We start from the raw sequence: 26,086 nt of genomic DNA, 5'->3' as shown, positions 1-26,086 counted from the left end.
AGATGGAAATGAATTCATTATTGTCCTACATTATCCTTTTCAGCTGGCAATAACTTGTGGTTGTAGAGCAAAGGAGGAAAAAAGAGCTGGGTGATTTTAATCAGAGTTTGGATTCTAGCCCTGCCCTGCAGCATGCTGAAAGATGAGAAGTGTTGTAGCCCCACATTCCAGTGAAAATGAATTTTTATGTGAGTAGGCCTGTGTTAACTGCCACCTCACTTTCTGCACACAGCAAACGTGTTCAAAGTACATGCTACTTCCAACTGCTCCCCACACTACATATTAAAGCAGCAGCCTTGGAAAAACTGATTATAAGCTAACTGCATCTAAGAACATTTTCAAGTAAAACACATGGAATAAAACAAGTGACTAAAACCCTCTGGGTTGTGCACAGGTAAAATAAAAATATCTCTCTCTCTCTCTCTCTCTCTCTCTCTCTCTCTCTCTGTGTGTGTGTGTGTGTGTGTGTGTGTGTGTGTGTCATACTTTAGGTATAGACAACAAAAATTGAAGGTGTTTTTGAAAAAGAAAACAGTGAATACTCACTGGGGAAAGGGCTTTAAAATATTCTCCAACATTCCCTGTAACCCAGGATTGGCCAGTGTACACAAACCTCTCCAAGAGGGAAATATAAGCATCTGCTGTCTTTGCTTGCTTGGTTTGGTTTTTTGTTGTTGTTGTTGTTGTTGGGTTTTGTTTGTTTGTTATTGGGTTGTTTGTTTTTTGAGACAGGGTTTCTCTGTGTAGCCTTGGCTGTCCTGGACTCCCTTTGTAGACCAGGCTGGCTTCGAACTCACCAAGATCTTCCTGCCTCTGCCTCCCTGGGTGCTCCTGCTGTGATTAAAACCCTGAACAAAACCAACTTGGGGATGAAATGATTGTTACTGGCTAACCTATCTCAATCACACACCATCACTGAGGGAAGCCATAACAAGAGCTCAAACAGGGCAGAAAGCAGGAAAGTTTTCTCTTCACAGTCCTGGACTACAAGTGATCAACAAATGGTACAATGTGCATCCACATTTCGCCTCAAATTAGTGCCTAAAATCTGGCAGTCTTCTAAAAGGCCCACTTACATCCTCCAATGCCCTCAGGGTCTCCTTAAAAACCTGTGGGAGAGGGTTTCCAAGTCCCCACCCTGCACTGCTTACAGAGTCTTAGGGTTCTATTAGCACCCGCTTTTTTACCACCAACTTCTTCCAGAGAGAAAACTCTAGACCCTCTTGGTCCCTGTGATCCCTATCCTTAAGGCTTCGTGGAACATCCCCAAGAATGACGCAGTAATTAGCTTATACTTGGAAAACTCCTTCAAGCTCTGCGGGTGGCACACTGCACTAGGTGCCCTAAACGGGCATGTCACCAACAAGAAGACCTACAGAATCAACTGCTGACTACCCAAACTGAGCTTGTCACTCCCGCAGATGAGGTGAGCGTTTCTCCCTATCTACCTAGTCCCTGAGGCAGGACCCCTCTCCCTGAACTGAGACTGTCTCGGCCAGGCTGGAAGCCAGAAAGCCCTGGAATCCTTCCTGCTGGGGTTACACGGGTGCTGGGATTAGAACTCTGGTTACGCAGCCAGTGCTTCAGTCACTGAGCCATTTCTCTAGCCCCCTTAGAATAAATCTTTAAATCAGAATAGTAACAATTCACAAGCACTCGTTCATTTTTTTTTTCTGAGAAACTCTAAAGGATGCACTAAAACAGTGAATCAAATGGGTACTTTTAAAAGCCAGTTGATAACTGTCTCCATCTTTCTAACCCTTCAAATATGACAGTGTGTTAAAGAAATGCTCAGATGCTTTTTCTAAGTCAGTACTTTCAGTGAAATGCCAACACATTCACAAATGCTATTATCTCACTATGATCATGAATCATTGATCACTACCATCGACCCAAGCCAGCCCTGACTCAACACAGGCATTAAGAAATATTTTAAGTGCAGAAGACCAAGCTAAAAATAATCACCATCAAATGAGTAAGAAAATAGACACAAAAATATACCACAACAAGGAAAAATAATAACTTCCCTAGCATAATGAGATAAAAATTAACAAAATATGTGTAAATTTTCTCAGTTTAAAAATCAGCAGTACTGCCAGGTATGGCGGCACAAGTCTTTAATCCCAGCACTCGGGAGGCAGAGGCAGGAGGATCACTGTGAGTTCGAGGCCAGCCTGGTCTACAAAGTGAGTCCAGGACAGCCAAGGATACACGGAGACACCCTGTCTCGAAAAACAAAAACAAAACATCAATAGTACTAACAGACACTGAGGGCACTTTGGCTTACCAAACAACACAGGAACAGATAGATGTGTCTCTTAAATTTTAGCAAAATCTGGAACTTCCAATAATAATAAACATCTTATAATATAGACTGATGTCCACTTTTCAAGGTAGCAACCTGCCACCTTTGTCAGACAAGTACATAATACAGTCAATTACAAAGCAATTTTGTTTAGAGGTAGAAAATTATACACAATTTTCTCTATAAAAATGATAAGCTGTATCTCAATTAAAAACACTTTTACCTTGACCCTGGTGCTCCCTCTCCTCATGGCCTCAGTACAATGGACTGAAGCCTTCTTAGGACTGCAGTGTTGTGTAGCTGCTCTGAATCCCCTTCTGAGTCACCCAGGCCTGAGTCATCTTGGTCATTGTGAAGGAAAAAGACTAACTCAGTGAAGAAGAAAGGGCAAAAAGCGCTCATGAGCAAAGGGTGCGCTCGGCTTCAGCCATCCTTGTCAGCTCTATGGTATCTCCTGGTCCAGAAAGCTGAGCTCCTCGGCCAGATCCGATTCTCTGGACTGGATCAAATGGCCAGGAATGGCTCTCTGTCTAAGACTAGCAAGTAAATGAGAATGTACCGTACAACAATAAAGCCAACAGCCAGAAGGAACGGAACCAAGAACTCAATTGTTTGATATGTCACAAATCGGTGACTACTCAAACAAAACATCTAACTACTGCACCTATATGAAGGCTGCTTGATTATCACTGCTTGGACAGTTCTTCCTCAACAGACACACAGCAGAAATAAAAACAAAGTGTGGTTCCATACACACAAATAACTTAGCAATCTGCCGCAGCTAATCAAAATTTCTCCCTAACATAGCTAACTATAAAAGACATCTAAATTATACAAGATGCAAAGAATTTATCTAAAGGGAAAGCTAAGCAATCTATTCAACAATTACAGCGCAATCTATTCAGCAAAGATTAAGCCTTCCCAATGATTTCCCAAACCCAAGGCAGTCAAACTTCAAACATACCTCTCAGATCTACAACTACAAGCCTACCACAGAAGGCAAGCAAGCATCCTTGTGTACCATGAGTGAACACCTCCACCACCCAGTGCTTTCTTGCTTTCTCTTTTAAAAGTGTGAGGAATGCGGGGGGGGGTTGGGGGGGGTGGTATAGGTTTTAAATCAAGATCACATGCTAAAATAGAATCAAACCTTATCAGATAAGCAGCATGTTTACCTCAAGAAATGCAATTAAGGGGCTTGTAGGGGTGGCATGGCTCAGGCATTAAGAACACTAGCTGCTCTGCCAGGCGACCTCAGCTCCGTTCCTAGCACCTACGTACATGGCAGCCCACAACTCTAGCTGCACGTCCTGTGACGCCCTCTACTGGTCTCTGGGAACACCGGGACCACATGTGATGCACAGACATACCCGCAGACAAAGCACTCATACACATAAAAGTAAATAATAAAAAAGAAATGAAATGAAGATATGCAAAAAAAAAAAAAATCAACCTAGCAGTAACTTCAGGAGACTGCCTTCAGTGTCTTCATTAATATGTTAACTCACTGTTTAGGGTGCCATCCTGCATTACATCAGCTGTGCCACCCAACACACCGGTATTATAAAAACCATCGCACTGGCGATCTGACGGACACCAACTGGGTCATCAATAAATATACAGTGCTTTCTAGTTTGCTTCAAATAGTTCAGGTCAGACCATCAAATAAGATTTAAGTTACCTGTACTGACAAATACAGGGGGGAGGTGGTGGGGAGGATTAACTAACTCTAGGAATGTTAAACACTTGAAACAATCGTTACCCACCACCCTCCATCAATGACAGTACCCTGGCTTTCCCTAGCTTATGCCCAGTATGTGGCAAAAGTCCAAATCGGCTAACACCCAACGTCACCACGTTGGGAAGCAAACAGTAGCTCTGTGCAGACATTACAAGTTCATTCCACCAACAATCGAAGTGGGGCCACCTGAACTAGTAAGGTAGCGAAGAGTCCAAAATAAGAACTTCTGTAGGCTTGCTTGTCTGAATCAAAGACCTGAAGTCCTATTAGTCTGACAAAGAAAGGTAGCCTGAGTGGCAACTAGGTGCAAAAGAGTTCAAGTTTTCCCTATGAATGTAGTCCGCCTCGGGCCCCCCAAGCCCACTGGAAGAGGAGGAAAGACTTGAGAGAAAGAAAGAAACAGTATTGCATTGAAAGCAATGATTGCTGAGCACGCAAGCCGCGACTGGTCATCTCGCAGATGGGTTAAGTCAAGACACCCTTCTCATCTTCGACCCCAAGGGAGGAGAGAGCTGGCTCTGGAGCCTCTCCCTGCTAGCCCCCCTAGGCCAATTCGGGCCACCTTCCCTACAAGCCTCGGGACGCGGACACACCCCCACGGAGGATGTCACCTCGGCCTCCCCAGCCCCTCGCAGCCGCCCACGGCCGCCAGCCGTCCTCACCCTGGAGTCTCAGCTCTCCCGCCTCGCCGATTCCCGCGCGCTTTCCCGAACCGCGGGGACGCAGCGCCGAGAAGCATCCACGCGGACCACAGGCGTCCCGGACACTGAGGCTCCGAACTCAGCTCCAGGCGGAGCTCGCGAATCCTGGCCCGGAGCCGCGCTTCCGCCTGGCGCGGGCCGCGGTCGCCAGCGGGACCGGAAGTCCCGCCTCCGGCTACTGGGCCTGGGCTTCCCGCTACTTAAGAGCCGCTGCCGCTAGGCTGGGCTTTGAGGCGCTTGCCTCTTCTCTTTCTCCCACTGCACCTGGTATGTCACTTAGCCAGTCTGCAAACGCTGGGCCAGATGTGCACTAGATGACTCAGACAGCGACTTCTGAGCCCTCACTCTGGTTGAGACGAGCTAAACAAACGCAATGGCTAATCACACCGGGAGGGAGTAGGTTTTGTTACATTAATTCAGATATTTCTCTTCTCCGTTACTCATGAAACAAGAAAAGAGTGGACAGAGAACCACACCTTGGCGGACTGTCTAGTTATCGTTCTCTCTTGTTTGCCGTTAACCCTACTTTGGTGCCAGGACCCTGAGGACGGACTCCATTGACACTGCGTCTCTTCATGCTTCTTCCCTATGCTGCAAAATTGCATAATTCTCCTTTCTCTGCATTTCACTACTAATTTGGGTGCTTGAAGTGGTTTATTGAGGAGAGGTGGCTGAACCTGGTTTGTGAGAGTGCGGGCTGTAACCCCCGAAGAAGCGCCACAACTTGTAACACGGCAGTGCTATGGGGGAATGGTGCGAGGAAGAGAATTGAGCAAGAAAACTGCGTGTACATAACAACTTCAGCTGAGACCGAATTAAAGAAGGAATAAGGATTAAGGTAGGCAAGGACATGCACAGCACTATACGAGAAAGTGAGAGCCTGCCTTGGGCAGGTAGCTACACACAAGTACAGCCTATTAAAGGCCAGGAGCTTGAAGGCAAGAATAGACCAGGCCAGATGATGCTATGCTTCGGACCAAATTTCACACAACACAGTCAGTGGGGTCACTATTAGAAGAGACAAAACAGTGGATTCTGAGGTTGCCCAGAGTGACCTTCTAAAAACAGAAAACTGAGAATGGGGATTTTAGCTCAATGATAAAGGCACTTAGCAGCGTGTATGAGGCCCTGGGTTTGCTCTCTAGCATCATATAAACTGGGCCTGGTGACGCACACCTGGAAATGGAACACACTGGAGGCAGAAGCAGGAAGATCAGTAGTTGAAGGTCATCCTCAACTACACAGTCAGTTTGACATCATCCTGGGATCTGTGAGACAGGGAAGGAAGGCACAGGGATCAGAGGGAGGGGATGGGTGAACATCAGCCAGTAAGAAGCTGTGGGTGGACCGTGGGCCTCCCTGCACGTGGTTTCTTACATAACAATACCCAGGTGAAAACAGTTAATACTAAAACCCTCCCAAGGCTCAGACCTCTGAGGGAGGGCTCAGACCTCTGAGGTTGCCTCAAAGATGCCAACCAAACAGAGGAGCCAGGGAAGACTAGACTCTAGGGACAGCAGTGAGGACTGTTGATTCTGTTACTATTTTTTACTCACTATTAGTTTTAAATATTTTTTGGCATATCACACTCCCTCTTTTCCTTACTTTTTGGTTTTTTTTTTTAAGATTTAATTAATTAATTAATTAATTAATTATTATACCGTGCTCTGCCTGCACAGCAGAAGAGGGCACCAGATCTCATTATAGATGGTGGTGAGCCATCATGTAGTTGCTGGGAATTGAACTCAGGACCTTTGGAAAAGCAGGTAGTGCTCTTACCCTCTGAGCCATCTCTCCAGCCCTGTTTTTGTTTTCGTTATTGTATTTTTAACAAGGTTTGACTATGTAACCCAATCTATCTAACCTTGGCCTCATGACCCTCTTGTTACATCCTAGACCCAATTCTTTAAGACTCCTCCCCTCAGGAACTTTAAGTGTGACATAGGGACACACAGAAAGAAGATAACCATTAGAACTGAATCCTACACATGGGGATGTCCCAAAAAGAAAAAAGAAAAAAAAAGATGAATGAACACCGTTGCCAAGGACCCCAGGTTCTTGGCCTCTTTCCTTTGATTACAGAAGTATCCATATATACTTCCAATATATTTCTTTTCAATATCCAAAGAGCGTTTTGCTATCTATCTGTAGCCAAGACCCTTAAAGAATGTATCCAGAGTGTGTCCTTGCTTAAGATAATCTGCTTCCCAGCCCTACCAGATGTGCATCTTCATTCTCATCATAAACTAGACCAGATGTTGACACTTAAACCAAATGGACTCAAGAAAATTTCTTCTGCACCAAGGTTGGTCTCAGTTTGCACGCTGAAATGAAAATATCATGTAAATCTAGAATTAAATTAGACATATGTAAGATGTCCAAAGCTGGCAAAGGGGCATAAAGAATGAGGAAGAAGTAGAGATTTGAAGGAGAGAGATGTAGAAAGAGAAGAATTATCAGAGAATTATCTGTGTCCTCCTAGCAAATGGTCTCATGTTACTTTAGTCAGTAAGTTACTGTTCCCAGCAGTCATATAACCAGACAGCAATTGACAGGATGGAGAGGCTTGCTCATGCCATAGCACCCACGTGAACTCTGGAGACCACATTTCTGCTTAGCCCAGGACAGGAAGAGTTTTTGTGGTGCCCTCCTGTGGGTGCCAGATCTCTTCAGTTAACTGTCACGATGACTACAGGGGTTGACAGATTAAGTGACAAAAACATATAGGTGGGCAGAATCACATAATCAGGGCCTAAAGCTGAAGGGAGGCCACACCCCATGGCGTAGCTAGCTGGAGTCATTTCTCTTAAGACCACATAACTCAACGGGCCATGCCCCAGTTCAAACCCTTCCTTCTTCCCGTCCGAGCATCCCAGTTCATTGAGCTTCTGTGTGGGAAAAGCTTCATTGCTTTTTCAGCACTGTGGTAAAGCCTGAAAAAATCAACTTAATGGAGAGAGGGTCTAGTTTAGACGGTACAGGCTATTGCAGGAGGGAAGGAATAGAGGGTGTGGAGCAGAAGGGTGAGGCTGCTTATTTACACCTTCATAGACTGGGAACAAGAGACTGTCACCAGAGCAGGCTGGGCTATAGCCCTCAAGGCCTGCACACCTCTCTACCTGCTTCCTCCATCTAGGCCCCAACCTCCTAAATATTCCACAACTTCTAAAAATAGTGTCAGCAGCTAAGGATCAAGTGTTCAAATACATGAGCCTATGGGGGACATTTGACATCCAAACTATAATAAAGTGATGTACCCAGGGAAGCAACTGGGAAACCTTGAAGATTCCCCTGCTTCCTCCCACCAGCCTCTTGGTCTTTAGAGGTTACTCATGTCTAGGTAGTAGCATCCTCAAGGCTATAGAACTATGAGAGCTGCTGTCCAGAAACACTTTCAAGGGACATCAGATACAAACAGGTTACTCTAAACCTTGGAAGAAAGATTTAAGAGGTTTCCTAGCTTTTCGCTTCCAGTACTTAAAAAACTGTCTCAGACAGATAAATGAGCTAATTAACAGAGCTAATAAGGTTAATTATTCACCACACCTATTCCTACACATTCCAGTCTCTTCAGTAAATACACAAAATTTGTCTTATCCTTATTTTTTCCACCAATATAAATATCAATATCATTAACATTTATATAAAAAAACCTATACCTTCTCCCTTTGCACATGCAATAATGCCATAATTTATGTCAGAATCAACATCCTATTTCCTGCTATACTAACCATTTGATGGAAGGTTATCTATTAGAAGCAGCAGGCTGGATGGTAATTGAAGTTAGTATTCTCTGATTAATTGCCCCAATTCCACTGCAGGTGACTAGTGACAAGGACCTGTCTATAACAACATTAATGTTCTGCGCTCCAATAACACTTCAGAATAAAGTGAAAGATGATTCCCTACTAACTCAAGAGTGCTGTTTCCTTCCAAAACATGGTCTGTCTCAGAAATGTCTCGATTTAGTTGAAATGTTATTTTGTTTTAACATTTTACTTTATTTGCTGTGTGTGCATGCACACATATGGGCTTATATGTGTTTGAAGGTATACATGTGCCATGGTCCGTGTGTGCCACAGCCCATGTGTACCAATCAGAGGCCAACTGTCAAGAGTTGGTTTTCCCTCTACCTTGTAACACAAGGTATCTCTTGTTCTTTCTGCAGCTACTATAGGCTAGACGGTCCACATCCTTCTGGCCAGTTCCATCTTTGCCTCTCATCTTGCCGTAGGGGTGGTGATGCATGCCACCCCATCTCACATTTTTTGTGTGGGTTCCAGGGATCAAACTCAGGTTGTCAAGCTTGCCTGACAAGTGCATTCACCTGATGAGCCATGTCTTGTAGCCCAGGCTAGCCTCAAGCTTGCTATGTAGCCAAGGCTGGCATTGCATGTCTGGTTCTCCCACACCTACTTCTTAAGTGCTGGGATTATATACATGAACTATCATGCCCAGATAATTGAAATATTTCAGAATATGACCTTTGACACTTTAATTTTTGCTATAAGCAATATAATCATGCCATTTATGTTAATCTTTCAATCGCAGTGACGAAAAAAAAAAAAACTGGAACAACTAACTTGTATGGAGAATAGATTTGTTTTGGCTCATTATTCCAGTTGGTCACTGAGGCCTGTGTCAAGGCAGTGTGCCATGGCAGTGTGTCAAGGCAGTGTGCCATGGCAGTGTGTCAAGTCAGTGTGCCATGGCAGTGTGTCAAGGCAGTGTGCCATGGCAGTGTGTCAAGGCAGTGTGTCAAGGCAGTGTGCCATGGCAGTGTGTCAAGGCAGTGTGCAATGGCAGTGTGTCAAGGCAGTGTGCCATGGCAGTGTGTCAAGGCAGTGTGTTAAGGCAGTGTGCCATGGCAGTGTGTCAAGGCAGTGTGCCATGGCAGTGTGTCAAGGCAGTGTGTTAAGGCAGTGTGCCATGGCAGTGTGTCAAGGCAGTGTGTCAAGGCAGTGTGCCATGGCAGTGTGTCAAGGCAGTGTGTCAAGGCAGTGTGCCATGGCAGTGTGTCAAGGCAGTGTGTTAAGGCACTGTGTCATGGCAGAGGGCAAGGCAGGGCAGGGCAGAGAAGGTCTGTTTACCTCATGCCAGCTGGGCAACAAAAAGAGAGAAGGACCAGTATCCCAGCATCCCTTTGGAGGCCACACCCTCAGTGATCTAACTTCCTTCCACTACTGCCACATCCTAAATGGTCCTCCACCTCCTAACAGCACCACATGTTGGGGACTAAACCTTTAACTTTCGAGGTCTTTGGGAGACAATCAAAACCCAAAGCATAACACCGTTGCAACCATTCACTGGGCACTTTGGCGCAGGAAATGCGTTTGCTTTAGTCCTCACCCATCTCCGCTGCCATTTTATTCCTCGTGCTGTGATAAACACCATGAGTAAAAGCAACTTGGGGAGGAAAGGCTTTGTGTCAGCTTACAGCTTAGAGACCCATGACAAAGGAAGGCAGGGCAGGAGCTCAAGGCAGAAACCCAGGGTCAAAAACTGAAGCAGAGGCCACTCAGGACCACTACTTACTGGCGTGTCTCCCAGGCTCAGGCACCTTCTCAAACCACCCAGGACCACCTTCCACTGCAGGCCAGGCCCGCTTCCATCAACCATTAATGAAGAAAATGCCCCATAGATTAGACTACAGACAAATCTGATGGAGGGATTCCCTCTGTTGACATTCCCTCTTTCCAGATGACTCCAGATTGTGTCCAGCTGACAAAACCACCCAGAGCAGCCATCATTTATTGTTAGGACTTGTTCATCTTGACAAAATGAAACTTCATGCCCATTAAACAACTTCCTAATCTTCTCCCACATAAGAATTTTGGACAAATTATATAGGTTTGTGTATCCTATACAAATACTTTTAACACCAATTCACACTTTTTTCGTGTGTGTGTGTGTGTGTGTGTGTGTGTGTGTGTGTGTGTGTTATTCAGAGATGCATATATTATATACTCCTGTGTGGTGGGCACTCATATGTGAGCATACATATATGATTGCGTGTGTGTGTGTGTGTGTGTGTGTGTGTGTGTGTGTGTGATGGTCAAAAGTTACATAGGATGTCTTCCATACTGATTTTCCACTTCATTTACTGATCCTGACGCTTACCACTTCAGCTGGTGAGCTAGCCACCTTGCTCCAAGAATGCCCTGTCTCTACTTCCGGAGCCCTGAGATCACAGGTGGCCCACCACAACCACCTAGCCTTTAAAAAAGGGTTCTGAGGAGCCAAACACTGGTCTTCTTACTCCAGTAGCAAGTGCTTCATCTACTAAGCCATCGCCCCGGCCCTCACACTCATCTCGAAGTAAACACACTTATAACTAGAAATAAGATAATGCCCTTATCAACTCTGTTCTTCTGTAGAATTCAAACGGAGCAGGTGGTTTCCATAGAGACAACTTACAGAATGATCACATGTTTCTGCTTCTGGCCCTTTGATGACTGAAACCAGTAGAAATTCCAAGAGTGTGTGTGACAGAGAGAAACACAGCAGGAATCTTGGCGTTATACCCATTAGCTGAAAGTCTGGGTGGGTGTGTTCCTAAGAACAAGTTAGTCATTTGAAACTGGAGTCCTGTTTGTCTTTCTTGCTCTCCCACACCAGGGACTGCCACACAGTGGTGGGCACTCCCGCACCAGGGACTGCCACACAGTGGTGGGCACTCCCGCACCAGGGACTGCCACACAGTGGTGGGCACTCCCGCACCAGGGACTGCCACACAGTGGTGGGCACTCCGCACCAGGGACTGCCACACCAGGGGCCTATCATACAGCAATGGGCATTGCCACTTGAGTGACTGGCATACAAACTTCACTTTGTTTTCTCTGCCCCTCCACCACCACCACACACAAAAAAATCTAAACTCAACAGGCATATTCCTGCTAGAAAAAAAATTTTAAAACTTTACCTACTCATTTCCAACACAACTGTCAAAAACAAGCCCCTTTTCGTCTGTAGAATTGCACGCTGTAGTCTAATAATTTAAAAAGTCCCACAGCTCTAGCTCAGAAATCCCACAACTAGGTAGAAAATGAATGTTCAGCGCCGATTCTCAGGATGGTGAGAAATGCATTTGGCGGGTCGGAGTGTTGCGCAGAGCACTTCCCTAGCATGCAGGAACACGGAGGCCATTTTTTTTTCCAGTTGAAAGCAAGGCCTCTAAGAATTACCCATCCTTTTGACATCGGGACACAAACTGTCGTCTATAAGCCAGTGCTTGAGAACAATGCGACTGCCAATAGATAATAAACAACTGTTTAAAGCCTCTTTGGTTTCGGTAAGTGTGCAATTGTGCGTTAGACTGAAGTCACAGCTAACCTTGGCCATATGTGTCCTGTGGGTTGGACACCCCTGCATGCTTGAAGAGGAAGTGCACCTTCCTGGCAGAAACAGGCTACTTTGTTAAGAAGTCACTCCCTCTGGTTGTGTTTTCTTTGAGGGGTCATGACAGAACCATAAAAGGTTCTTTTTTTCTTACCTATTCTGTCTCTCCTAGAAGTAGTGTGGAATTTTGGTAGCCGGAGGAATACAACTTGGAGCATGTAAGAGGAACACATGTGCCATTTCTGAAAGATGATGGACCATGGGAACCACGTTTACAAGTAAGTAGTAAGAGATTGCTAGCCCTTGCTGCCCACGTCCTTGTCAACATTCTAGCCAATGGCGCTAACTGACTCCATTTCTTGGGCTATCGCTACTCCCAGTCCTAGCCCCACCAGCTTTAGCGTCAACTTCTTCCTCTTCCCCTCCTCTTCCTTCCTCTCCCTAGCTCCCTCTCCCTCTCCTTTCTTTTAGACACAAGGAGGATAAAGCAATCAAATGAAATCCTAGACAGCCGGTTCTTTAGCATGCAGCATGCTAACTACGTTTGAGGTCCACATTAGACCTGGACCCCACCCCTGCTGAAGATGGTTCTTACCTTCGCGTCAGTCTCCACACTGAGCCACCAGATAGCTCTGCTTTGCCACTTGGGCTTTGCCAACAGGAAGTACAGAAAGAGATTACAAACCTGGAGGCAGAGAAAGGGCCAGCCGTTCTCCTATCAGCACTACCCCAGGCCTTTCATCTTAGAAATCGCCCTAAGGACCAGGTTGCAGCTTTTATCCAGCTTCCAAAACCTGCCTTAGGCTTCTCAGTGCATCCACTGTGGCTGCTGGGCAGCCCCTCCTCAGAGTCTCTGGTCTCACTTCTAGTGACCCTACCTGCCCTTTGTTCCCATGCCCTGGCACACTCAGCTCTCTGCCAAAGTTTGCTCAGTGGATAGCAAACAAATGTCATTTTGGCTCGTGGGTGTGGGAAATTGAGGCATATTCTTGGAAGCTTGTTATCCAACCTCAGTTTTTCCAGTTTGAGAAAATTGCCATGGTTTTCATTGCCAGGGTGCCCAAATGCCAGGAATTAAAGTTAACAGCCCCACCCCACCCTGCGTTCTCATCTGGAACACAGAGCAGGGATCTGTGCTGGAGGAAGAGGACTCACACAGGGAACTCCACCAGAACGGCCGAGCCCTTGGCCCAGCTATTGTGAATTCCTGGACATTTTGAAACAAGAATATAGAGTGTAGGTTAAAATGACTTACTAAAATCATTCAGGGTTAGCCCAGCACACACCCAAACCCTGCAAAACATGGGTCACTTTCTGACAATGATAATAGCCAGACACTGGGCAGTTTATGTTCCTCTGACATGAACTCTGGTGCCCAAGATTTGATCACTTCCCCTTGGTGGGGAGGCCCTGCACAGAGGAAGGGGAAGCAGGCTATCTGGATGAGACCTGATAGGCTGTGGTCGTATGGTGGGGGAGGATGGCACTCCCCCACCCCACCCCACCCCACTCCCACCCCTCAGCCCCACCCCCATCAGAGGTCTAGGGAAGGGCAATAGGGTGGAAGAGGGAGGAAGGATGGGAATGGGAAGATACAGGCGAGGAGATAACAATTGGGATGTAATCCGAATAAATTATAATAAATAAATAAATAATATGGAAAAAATGTCTAACAGAGGAAGAATGATAAACTGTAAGTGAGGAAAAGTCAATGCTAAAAGGATAAGGAATTAATTACAAGAGTGAAGGAATTGCCAATGTCATTAAAAAGTACTATGGGCAGCCTGATGCGGTGGCACACACCTAAAATCCGAGCACACAGAAAGACAGAGGCAGGTAGATCTCTATGAGTTCAAGGCCAACTTGGTCTACAAAGAGAGTCCAGGACAGCCAAAGCTACACAGAGAAACCCTGTCTAAAAAAGCAAACAAAAGACTAAGGACAACTAACAGTCAAAAAGACCAGGAGGTGGCAGGGTGTGATGGCACACACTTTTAATCCTAGCACTTCAGATGCAGAGGCAGCTGGATCTCTATGAGTGCCAGAGTTTTGGGGCCATCTTGGTCTACACAATAAGTTCCAGGCCAGCCAAGGCTGCAAAGTGAAACCCTGTCTCAAAACAAACGAAAGGTAGGGAATTGGGGAATGGATCTTAGACAACTCAGAAAACTGCCCAGCACTTCATACTCCAGTGTTGCTGTTCATTGTGGAAAACACAGAGTAAAGAAATCAAGCCGCAAAACCAGTCATGACCCCCCTCAACAAACATGAAGCCTCTGCAGCTTGAAAAGAAAACCCTTTCATTTAAGTAACTGTTCTCTCTCTCTCTCTCTCTCTCTCTCTCTCTCTCTCTCTCTCTCTCTCTCTCTCTCTCTCTTTGTCTTTCTCTCTCTCATATTTCACATGCTAGTATAACATGAGCCATTCTGTAGAAGTGGAGATAAAAATAAGAATGAAAATATTCGCAGTTACCAAATTACCAAAATATAAAAATGTTTCAAATACTGGTCAGTCTTGATATATTTTGGAAAGAAAAATAGTTGCTTAGCCAAATCAACACAAAACATTTAGCATATTGGATTACCCAACCAACTCAGTTATTTTGCATTCTTCTTGATTATTCCTGTACTGCTTTTTTAAATGTATTTAAATATTTTATTTATTTTGTGGGTATTAGTGTTTGCCTGAACATATCTCTGGGTACCATGTGTATGAGATGCCCACGGAGGGCATTGGATCCCCTGAAATTGGAGTCACAGACAATTGTGAGCCACCATGTGGGTCCTGAAAATTGAACCCAGTTCTTCTGGAAGAGAAGCCAGTGTTCTTAACCACTAAATCATCTCTCCAGCACCACCACCCCTTAAAGACCAAAAGGCAGATCTTTTTTGAGACAGGATCTCAGTGTGTAGCTGTTGGCCCTGAAATCACAACAATCCTCCATTAGCCTAAGTGGTGGGATTAGGAATATAAACCACCACAACTGTCTGATGTAACTCTTTTATGCCATTTAAACATGAATATTTTATTTTACATCTGTATGTTTGTGTGCATACATAAATGTGTGCTGTATGTGGGGAGAAGTGTTTGGATGTATACATATGTGTGTATGTGTATGCATGTGTGTATGTGATATGTGTATAATGTATGCATGGGTATTTGCGTAAATGTGAGTGCAGGTTTAAACATACCACAGAACATGTGAAGGTCGGAGGACAACTATATGAGTTAATGAGAATCAATACCTTTTCTTGGAGATGTTTATAATCTCCCACACCCCATGCCATGACACACTTAAGTAGATGATACGCTTCTGATGATTTGGCTATTTGAGCTCAGTTTTATTTTAAAATGTGACCTCTGAACCTTTGGCATGTCGGCCAATTGTTGCTGTTGATGCCGTGCTGACAGGAATTCTTCAAGAGGCCAGGTCCCTGGGCAAACTTAAGAAACACTGTCACACCCCTACCTTTCCCTGACCCTGGTGACATCCCTGATAACCATGGTGTTGGCTGAAAGTCTCTTTAGCACAGATCTCCAAGGGCCATTCTTATTCCTGTGGAAAATAGTCGATGAAAAAAAGGAGGGGAGAAGCATTGAATACATAATGAAAGAAGGGCTGGATTGATGGCTCAGCGCATATGAGCGTGTACTGCTCTTGCAGAGGACAGATTTCTATTCCTAACCCCCACATCAGGGGGCTCACAACTACCTGTAACTCCAGCCTCTCCGGACACACACACACACACACACACACACACACACACACACACAAGCACACATGCATGCATGAATGCACACACGCGCACATGCATATGCACATAATTAAAACTAACAGAAGAAGCTGGGCATGGTGGTGCACACCTGTAATCCCAGCACTCAGGGAGGTGGATCTCTCTGAGTCTGAGTCCAGTGGAGTCTACAAAGTGAGTCCAGGACAGACAAGGCTACACAGAGAAACCCTGCCTTAGAAATCAATACTAATACTAATACTAATACTAATACTAATACTAATACTAATGATGATGATAAACAAAAAAAGTCTTAAGAAATAATGAAAGGAAACCGTGATAGCGGGTTGAGCGCTGGAGCACAAGGGCCTTGATTTGGCAGCCAGCACTGTGATCCTGGGCCTCGGCGCCATCCTACCTCCACGGAGGCGCTGCGTCCCTGTCTCTGTCCTCTCCTCCCCTGTCCTCCTCTCCCTTGTCATATCCTCAATTCTTGCAGCTGCTCCAATGTAACAAGTGTCCCGGGATCCTTTAGACACTGAGTAAATTTCTAAAATAAAAAAAAAAAGAATAATAAAATCCTTACTTTGAAACATACCACCATCTGTAAACAAACCTGAGAATGCTGAAGACGATCTGCTGTAGAGAGCACGTGAAGCCCTGAGTGAGTGTGTGTTGTCTGAGTGAGCGTTTGTTCTGACATGAGCATGGCCGTGTGTCAAGGACTCCAAGGGCTCAGCCCCACAAGAATGGCAAACCCTTCCCCAGTGAAGCCCAAACGGAAAACAAAGCTTTCCTTGGGCCTGAGTGCGAATGTCACAGTGTGTGCCGAAAACATCCGCCACAGTGTTCTCCCCCTGGGTGTTCACAGTCTTCACACTCCCCTACAGAAAGGAGGTCTGCTGTGAGAGGTGAGCTAAGCCTGCCCCCACACTCAGCTATCCATAGTAAGCCCTCCTCCTTGCTTATCTGTATGTAATGACCCACCTCCCCACTCAGCTGTATGTGACCCTGCCTCCCTGGTCAACTATAATAAACACGTCGCACTTCCAGGATGGTGAAGCTTCTCCTTCCAAGAGTCCAGACCAGCATGTGGCAGTTTTTACTGTCTGTGTGTCTGTCCTTTCTTCATTCTCTCTCGCCACCCCAGTAAGGTCAATCTACCCTAATAGTGATGCCTGGTCCTGTCTGTAGCTGGAGACTAGCACATGGGTTCAGTCCACTCTCTCATCCTCCCCTCTGCACTCTCTCCCCTTTCCTCCCCTCCTGCTTCTCCTCTCAAGCTCCTGTATGTCTGCTGAAGTTTTAGCCCTCTAGCCCTCTTCAGTCCAGACCAAATAGCTTCACCTCCAAAGGCCCTGGGTGAAGAGGCTACATTGAGATGAATTGCGTGAGCCTAACTCAAAACAAAAAACAAAAACAACCAATTCTGGAAAAATTGAGCTCAGAGTATTAACAGTCAATGCGTGCTGTCTTCCAGAGGTGGATAGCTGGCTCTGCCCTGGGCAGCCATTTCCTAGTTTAATGTTGCAGAACCATTGCCCGGCCTTGCCCTCCTCCACTCACCCTTCCTGCCTCGTGGGAATCACTGTGGGTTTTATTCCTGGGCTGTTTGCTGTTAGCTTGTTTGTTTTGTTCTGTTCTGTTTTCTGAGTCTTGTTTGAAGACCAGGATCCTTAACCCTTTTCCTGGCAAATCGGTCTCATATGCCACATCTGAGCCCGTGACTGCACACACCGCCATTGTGCCTCAGGGCTGGTTCCATTTACCACTGTTTGCTGGCTCAGGGTTCCTTTATTTGGATTATTAACCCTTACTTTAGGAAAATTTAACTGCATAGCGTATTCAATCCGTTACTGGCAAAACATACTCTACATGTATGAACTCTTTCAACCCAGCTCAGTTCATTCGTGGGCGAGCTTTATGGGACTAGTCTTCAGAAAACCACACTACCCAAGATCATTTTCCAGTTTGCTTTCTGTTATGAGAAAACACCGAACAAAACCAAATTAGGGAGCGAAGAGTTTATGCTGCACATAGGCTACAAGTCCCTCATCAAGGGAAGCCAAGGCAGGAACTGAGGACAGGAACCTTGAGGCAGGACCTGAAGCAGGGACTATGGCCTCATTTCTAGACTCATGTTCAGCTACCCTTCTCACACAGGCCTAAGCATGACATCGCCTACAGTGGGCTGGACCATCCTACATCAGTTAGCAATCAAGAAAATGTCCCCATAACTATGCCCACATACCAATCCAATGGAGGGCAATTTCTCACTTGAGGTTCCCCCTGTTCAGATGTGTCAAGTTAACAAATGGAGCTAATTATAATGGGCACCTAAAATATCTGCTCACCTTCAGTTACTTGCAACCTCTGGAACCATAGATTCAGACTTCACTGATTGTGAACTAAAGGAACAAACATCAATCTACAATTAATTTTTTTTTGCCTCCAGCTTCATTTTTTTTTTACCACTACCTAAACCATAATTTGACCTTTTCTATGTTTAGAAACATCTTGCGAATAATTAACTGGTGTTCTTTCTGGGATCCTGTTTGTCCACATCACTTGGAGTTTTGTTGTTGTTTTGTTTTGTTTTTGAGACAGAGTCTTACTACGTAGCCCTGGCTGGCCTTATATGAAAACCAAGCTGATTCAAAATTCACAGAGATCTGCTAGCCTCTGCATCCCCAGTACCGGCATTATAGCTGTGAACCGGCACGCCCGTTTTTAACATGATCATGATAAAAATCAAATGGTGTTTGTTAAGTGCCTATGGTGTTACCATTCATGAGTATCATTACATAACAACTCAGGTAGTTGAAGTATAATTGACTTACAATTATTCTTGTGTAGAACAAATCTCAAGACAAAAAGATTTGTCATTATAATTACTGAGAATTATAATTACTTTTGGATTATGACTGTTCATTAATTTGGCAATGACAGTTTAAGTACAATTTTGTTCTTTATGGAGACATTTTTAACATTTATATATGAAAATATAAGGAATATAGTATCACAAGAGCATTTTTTTTATAGCCTTGTAACACTCAAAATAATGCCTTCTATCAGCCATTATTAAAGTTACTTTGAAACTAAAAATTCCTGAGTGGGTGGGAAGAGGGAGAGAAATAGAAACCTTTCAGTGTTTCACAAAGAGGAATCTGAGTTATTCAGCGTTTTCTGAGCATGCATACAGCCTTCCTACACAGCATGGAGAGACCCGGACATCAACAGCATATTTGTGGGCTCAGCAAATAGCCAGGCCGAGTCCAGTGAACATGACTCCAGAAGCAGATGAAGAGATGGCTTTCTATCCGTCCCATCTGCCTCATCAGAGGCACTAGGGCACCATGAATGATCAGGCCATGTCTCGAGGGACTTGGGATGAGGACCCAAGGACTGGTCCAGATTTGAAATCCTTGTCAGACTTGGCAATGCGAGCCTTCGTCTGCCATGATTCCAAGTCTGGAGCAGCCCCTGGGTCCTCTGGAAAGCATCGACCCATCTGTGGTCCTGTTTCTCCCACTCTTCCCATCCCATTCTCCAAAATCAGCTGCTAATCCCTCTGTGAGAAGTTTCCTGCTTTAACCAGAAACAACTTTCACTGTTCCTTATCATCCATACTTGCTGGGCTACCTGGCTAACTGGGCATGACCCCGTGCAGGGTAGAGAAAGATAGGTAAGTCTGTGATCTGGTTTCATGTCTGCTGCTGTGATAAAATACCCTGACAAAATGCAGCTTAGATGATAACAGGTTTATTTGGTTTATAAGTCCAAGGTAGAGTCAGCATCATGGGGAGGTCAAGGCAGGAACCTGAAGCAGCAAGACACATCCATAGTCAAAAGCAGGAAGACAATAAATACATGCATGTCTCTTGTGATCATCCCTTTCTCAGCTTACAAGCACTGGGATCCCCTACCTAAGGGACAGGGCTGTCTAGAGTGGGGTGAGTCATCACACATCAATTAACAATTAAAACAGTGCCCTACAGACAAGCCCACAGCCCAACCTGGTCTAGACAACCTTCCTTTGAGACTCTCTTCCCATGTGCTTCTAGACTCCGTCACGTTGACAGTTAAACCTAACCATCCTATTATGTTTAGTTCATTTTGCCACAGAGGAGTGTCTTGGCCAAGAGAGCTATCAAAGTAAGATGTCTCACTGTCAAAACTTCATCTGCTTTATTCACTCCTGTATCTACTCCCATATAGCACCCCTGGTTGGCTCCTAGTTTGACGCCAGGCATGTATACAGTGTTCGATAAATATTTTCGAATGCATGAAATAACAAGTTGAGATGTGTTCCACACCCAGGCACTGCGGTGAAACATGGTTGGCGAAATCAAAGAGGGAAAAGGGAAACAAAAGGAAGAGCAATTAATTTCATTCACTTGACTATGAATTGATGTGAGACACAATGGGTAAGTCTCAAAATCAATTAGAAAACCTCAGTACTTGAGTGGGGAGGGGGGGGAATACACATATTATGATGCCTGAAAAGTGTTAAAGATGTGCTGTCAAATAGCAACACCTAGTGACCAGTCCCAAAACAGCATGCATTTTGAATGACTTTCTTAGGATATTCACACAAGTCTGCAAACTGGCCAATTCTGCTGTTCTAGCAACAGTGAATATTAATATGCTGTGGCACTCAATGGTTTACTAAACACCCACCTGTGCCTTTTGTCATTTGGAGCCTGATATAGATATTGCGAAGAACAAAATCGAGGGGATGTAGAGAGACAGGTTTGAGTCTAAGCTGTTTGACAGTGGGGCAGCCAGACAGGCTTTTGTTTTCTCAACAAGTTTGATTCCAATAATTGGCCACAGATCATACAAGTCATCTGTGTCTGCTTACCTCCGAAATGGTAGGTCACAGGAAGTACCAGGGGATGGGTGTGATGGCACAGCTTTGTGATTCCAGCATTTTGGAGTCAAAGGCGCGAGGATCATGAGTTTGAGGCCAGCCTGAGCTAAGAGTAATACCCTGCTTAGAAGCACACCGGAAGTAGAAGTGGGGTTAGGCATGGCAGCATATGCCTTTAATCCCTCTGCTTTTGGGGCAGAGGTGAGTGGGCTTCTGTGAGTTCAAGGCCATCCTGGTCTACAAATCAAGTCCAGGACAACCAGGGATCTGTTACACAGAGAAACCCTTACTCGAAAAGCCAAGAAAAAAAAAAGTAGACGTGTCAGAGATGAGAGAGTGGAGAACTTAACTAAAGCTCTCATTAAAACAGCTCCAACAATGCAAAGAAACACACACACACACACACACACACACACACACACACACAAACACACACACACACCTCTTCAGTTAGCAGTTTCACCAAGTATGATGGTTGATGTTAATTATCAAGTTAGTCAAATTAGAATCACCCAGGAAATGGGCCTCAGGGTATGCCTGTAGAGGATTATTTTGACTACATCAACTAATGTGGGAAGACACATCTTAATTGTGAGAGAGAGACTGTTCACTGAAAAGAGAGTCCTGGATGGTTTTATTCCCAGCTGAACATTCTTCTCTCTCTGCTTCTTCGCTGCACATGTGGTGTGTCCACATTCCAGTTTATAGATGGTGAAACTAAAACTCAGAGATATTAAAAAATGAGTCCAAGTTCATAGAGTATGTGTGGTGATTCAAACCCTAAAGACAATGACTTCTGCAGTCAATATTCTAGGCTTGAGAGTGGAAAAAGTTGAGAAAAGTTGCTGCTGATGGAATTCAAATGGAAACCACAGAAGAGGTGACAAGAGGTGCTTTAGTTAATTTTCCTGTTACTGTGATAAAATGTTTTGACAAAAGCAATAAAACTACAAGTGGGGCCAAGCATGGTGGCCCATGCCTTTAATCCCAGCACTCAGGAGGCAGAGGCAGGAGGATATCTGTGAGTGTGAGGCCAGCCTCCAAGGGTTGATTTATCTCACAGTTGTAGGTTTGAGGCTATCTTGTTGGTGAGAAGGCATGGTGGCAGGAGCAATTCATAACTGTGTAGAGTGAACTTGCACACATCTAGATAGACCAATAAGTAGAGAGAGCATCCAGAGAAGTGCCAGGTCCTAATGTCGAGGTCAGCTCTTTTAGTAGTGATCGCTTCTTTCTGTTGAGTCCCAACTCCTTACAGTTCCACCACCTCCCAAAACAATGGCGCAGCTGAAAACCAAGTGTCTAAGCATGTGCGCCTGTGGGTGTTGGGTCACATCCAAGCCATAACACACAGGCCCCCATAGGCTTGTGGCCATTTGTAAGCCAGACGGCATTCAGCCCACCTTGAAAACCTCACATAGTCCAATAGTCCCAACCTGTCTCTTCTGAGATTCCAGGTTACTTTGAGCCTCTGTGAACTCAGAGTGCAAGTTGCATGCTCCCACGCATGACGGCAAAGTCAACCATCGTATTCCAAAAGTCAGGGGTGGGACCCGGCAAGGAAAGGCTGCCCTGAAGCAGTATGGAACGTGGGTGTACAGGGCCTCCCTTGGGTCCCTGTTTTCAGGGTTTATGGATATGTATCCCAAAGTTCAATTGCTGTGTCTTACAGCAGTTGTTTGTTTCTTCGTTTGTTTTTAGACAGAGTCTCAGGAAGCCCATGCTGTCCTTAAACTCACTGTGTAGCTAAGAATGACCTTGAACTCCTGACGCTGCTGCATCGGCCTCCTCCAGGATAGGACTGCAGGTGTGCACTACTACAGCTTGATGTACTTCTAATAAAACACACACACACACACACACACACACACACACACACACACACACACACAAAACAAATGGTTGGGGAGGAAACGCTACGTTGTTTCAAACTTCCAAGCGTTAACAGCACCCTGCTCTTCTTGCCTTCGCCCCAGGCCCTTGGGAACGGAGCTGCTTCTGCTTCAGCAGCTTAGTTCACTTTTAGCACTTCAGTCTCCTGAACTAACTCATTGCTCTTGGGAAGATGGCTCTGGTTGGGTTTTGTGGGAGGCAGGCTTTGCTTTGCTTCCTGGAAGCTGTGCCTGTTAGCTTTGTCCTTGTCACAGTGTCATTTTCTTCAACTGGAGCCCAGGGAGCTAGACATGACTGGTGCTTGTGCAGCACGCACACTGCATATGCAGCGGCCACAAGCCCTCTTTTTCCTCCCCTTAAATCAGTAAGAAGCCTGGGAAAGATGTGTGATAGACAGACAGACAGACAGACAGACAGACAGACAGGTACAGATATGTATATCTAAATATATATTATATATAGTTAAGAAACTCCAGATATTTGTTTTCTTTCTTTCTTTCTTTTTTGTTTTGTTTTGTTTTTTGTTTTTCGAGACAGAGTTTCTCTGTGTAGCCTTGGCTGTCCTGGACTCACTTTGTAGACCAGGCTGGCCTCGAACTCACAGCAATCCACCTTCCTCTGCCTCCCAGGTGCTGGGATTAAAGGCCAGCACCACCACGCCCGGCAAATCCAGGTATTTCTTAATCTGAAATTCATTTATATTAATTGTACAAACTAAAGTGTTTCATTATGACACTTTCATACCTCTGTAATATACTTTTGTTTTTTGTTTTTCTAGACTGGGTTTCTCTGTGTAACAGCCCTGGCTATAGTATACTTTTATCATATTCACATGCACACATCCCTCTTGCTTATGTCCCCATGCCCTCCGGCGTTCGCCCTCCTCTCTAACGGTCTTCCATGGAACATTTGATGTAAGTGAGCCAAGGGAGTCTGGAGAGTGTGAATTTTTAGGACCATTGGTGACTAAGGACAAAAACACTATTAGTGAGTATAGTATGTATGTACGTATTATGTATATGTATGTATCTATAAATATATATATACATATATGCACATCTATGCCATATGAAAGGTCCTTTGTTTGATTTCCAACATCTTTGAGAGAGAAGGGAGGAGATGGGGGGAGAGAGAGAGAGGAGAGAGAAAGAGAGAATGCAGGAACAGTAAGATAAACGGCTGGCTGTACCTGCTGAGCACCGGACCCTGGGGTGGGTGTGCTCATGCTCGCTATTTCATGGATTCTGCCCAACCTTGTGTCTTAATCCTTTCAGGTACAGTGACAAAACACCACAGCATCAGTAGCCTATGACAGCAAAAGGTTCTTTCCTGTATTTCTAGAGGCTAGAAGTCCAACCCCAAGGTGTCAGCAGATTCCATGTTAGGGGCCCACATTCCATCTCACAGGCTATTGTCTTCTTGTTGTATTATCCCAGGATAGAAGGGCAAGGGAGGGAATCCTTCTTGGACCTCTTTGATCTCTTTCTCCTTCCCGCACCTGATATGTTGACGGAGGCACTAATCCCACGATGAGGACTTGTATGGGACACCCCACCTAACGCCTTCACCTCTGCCATTAGAATTTTACCATCAAAGTTTAAGAAGAGACAGGAACATTCAGACCACAGTATTTCATGTTTCCCCCTTTCCTAATTGTGCTTCCATGGCAGTTAAAAAAAAATGTAGTTACGCCGGGCGTAGTAGCACATGCCTTTAATCCCAGCACTCAGCAGGCAGAGGCAGGCGGATCGCTGTGAGTTCAAGGCCAGCCTGGTGTACAAAGCAAGTCCAGGACAGCTAATGCTGTCTTCCTCCATAGACTCATAACATGAATCCATTGTACCTTTTTTTTAGGGTTTCAAAGGTTTGCTGCCTAGAAAGCTCACTAAAGACACCCATGCCTGGGATAATTTCCTCTGCTGGGTGGCCATGGCCCAGGTTTTGGTACCCAGAAGTAAGAGATGCAGAGCAAATAATAATATCTGACTACCTTGTTTGGTGTGGGTTCTCTGTTGGGATTTTCCCAACAACCCGAAATGGAAAATGTTCTTACATGTTCTGAGATGCAGAGATAGACTCTAATGACCCCTGTTTACCTCCTTCTGTGAAGCCATGAACACTTTGAAGAGAGGTGGTAAAGGGCTCTGTGCTGTTTCAGGGCCATTTAGAGCAAGGCTGTGATTCATATCAAAGCATCACCCTGCAGAGCTGAGTGTTTGACTCCCTCACCTGCACAAATGGGATCAGGGCACAAGACTGGCTGACCCCAAGCCCTTCAAAGACTCCTGTCTATGTGTCCAGAATCACTAGGTGCTACCCTGCTTGTTATTTATCTGTATCCTAATGTGCCCAAAACAATCGCAATTTATAACCATTGACATAATTGTTAATAACAAACATTTAAAATTTTAAGAGTTATTTTAATATTTTACATGCATGGGTTTCTTGCCTGCACATGTCTATGCACCATATTCATGCAGTGCTTGCAAAGGCTAGAGGAAGCTGTACAGTGCCAGATGAAACTTGGTCCCTTGCATGGGCTGAGGAAGATTTATTGCCAATTAAAGTGAATTCTCAGTCTGGGAATTGGAAATGCTGAAGAATTCCATCTTGGTACAGCATCAAGAATATCAGATTCTAGCTGGGTGTGGTGGCACATGCCTTTATTAATCCCAGCACTCAGGAGGCAGAGGCAAGTGGATATCTGTGAGTTTGAGGCCAGCCTAGTCTACAAAGGGAGTCCAGGACAGCCAGGGTTACATAACACAGAGAAACCCTGTGTCACTAGAATCTGAGGTGTCTGTGTCTAGGTGAGGGCAGGTTGCTGGCAACACACACACACACACACACACACACACACACACACACACACACACAATGAACATCTTGAAAATCCCAGAGAAAGTACTTGAAAATCTACTTGAAGCTGCAAAACTACCACCATCCTTTCACCTCTCCAAAATCAAAGCGCACACACTGAAAGGCTAGGAAACTATTTTGCACACTCTGCAAGATTGTGTCACTTGACTGTGTCAGAAAAGGATTTGCACCCACTACCAAGTCATCGTTATATCTGCAAACACCACTCACAGGAATCATATTCATTCTCTGTCTGACTATCTGTCTGTCTGTCTGTCTGTCTGTCTGTCTCTGTCTCTCTCTCTCTCATCTATCTATCTATCTATCTATCTCTATCTCACAGAGGTGTGTGTGTGTGTGTGTGTGTGTGTGTGTGCGCGCGCGCGCACACGCACGCACGCACGTACATGCATGTACACTTTTCTTTGGAGTTTGGTTTTAAGCTACCAATTGAATTCTCATCTCAGGCCTCCATGATGTATTGCATCTTAAATAATTCATAGCACAATTCTATCAGCTGCCCCCATTGCATTCCTCGCTCCAGAGATTTATAAAATATGTTTTCCAATGATTGCATCTGGGTTTAAGAAATATAGCAAGAGTGTCTTTTAAGAGAAGTGGAAGAAAATGATTTATTACTATAGA

The 26,086-nt window shown here is 45.0% G+C and overlaps 1 protein-coding gene and 1 long non-coding RNA gene across 6 annotated transcripts in view; one reads left to right on the top strand and one right to left on the bottom strand.

The window, feature by feature from the left end:
* The window catches only part of DISP1 (dispatched RND transporter family member 1), a 140,359-nt gene extending 135,445 nt beyond the window's left edge, over positions 1-4,914 (bottom strand). For 4 of the 5 annotated variants that reach the window (XM_084800381.1, XM_084800380.1, XM_084800378.1 and 1 more), the window contains exon 1: positions 4,709-4,913. The gene's annotated coding sequence lies outside the window, so the exon portion shown is untranslated. Of the gene's footprint in view, positions 1-4,708 lie in introns of all 5 variants that reach the window. The other variant, XM_084800379.1, reaches the window with a different exon arrangement.
* A 7,366-nt stretch (positions 4,915-12,280) lies between these two features.
* The window catches only part of LOC311599967, a 31,883-nt gene continuing 18,077 nt past the window's right edge, over positions 12,281-26,086 (top strand). The window contains exons 1-2 of the long non-coding RNA XR_014780083.1: positions 12,281-12,363; positions 20,137-20,243. This is a non-coding gene — a long non-coding RNA (uncharacterized lncRNA). The remainder of the gene's footprint in view (positions 12,364-20,136; positions 20,244-26,086) is intronic.

The sequence above is a fragment of the Acomys minous genome (assembly GCF_964271855.1).
Source record: "Acomys minous genome assembly, chromosome: 1".
Classification (NCBI taxonomy): Eukaryota; Metazoa; Chordata; class Mammalia; order Rodentia; family Muridae; genus Acomys; species Acomys minous.
Note: the sequence above shows the minus strand (reverse complement) of the source record. Positions and strands in the feature narration are given on the sequence as shown.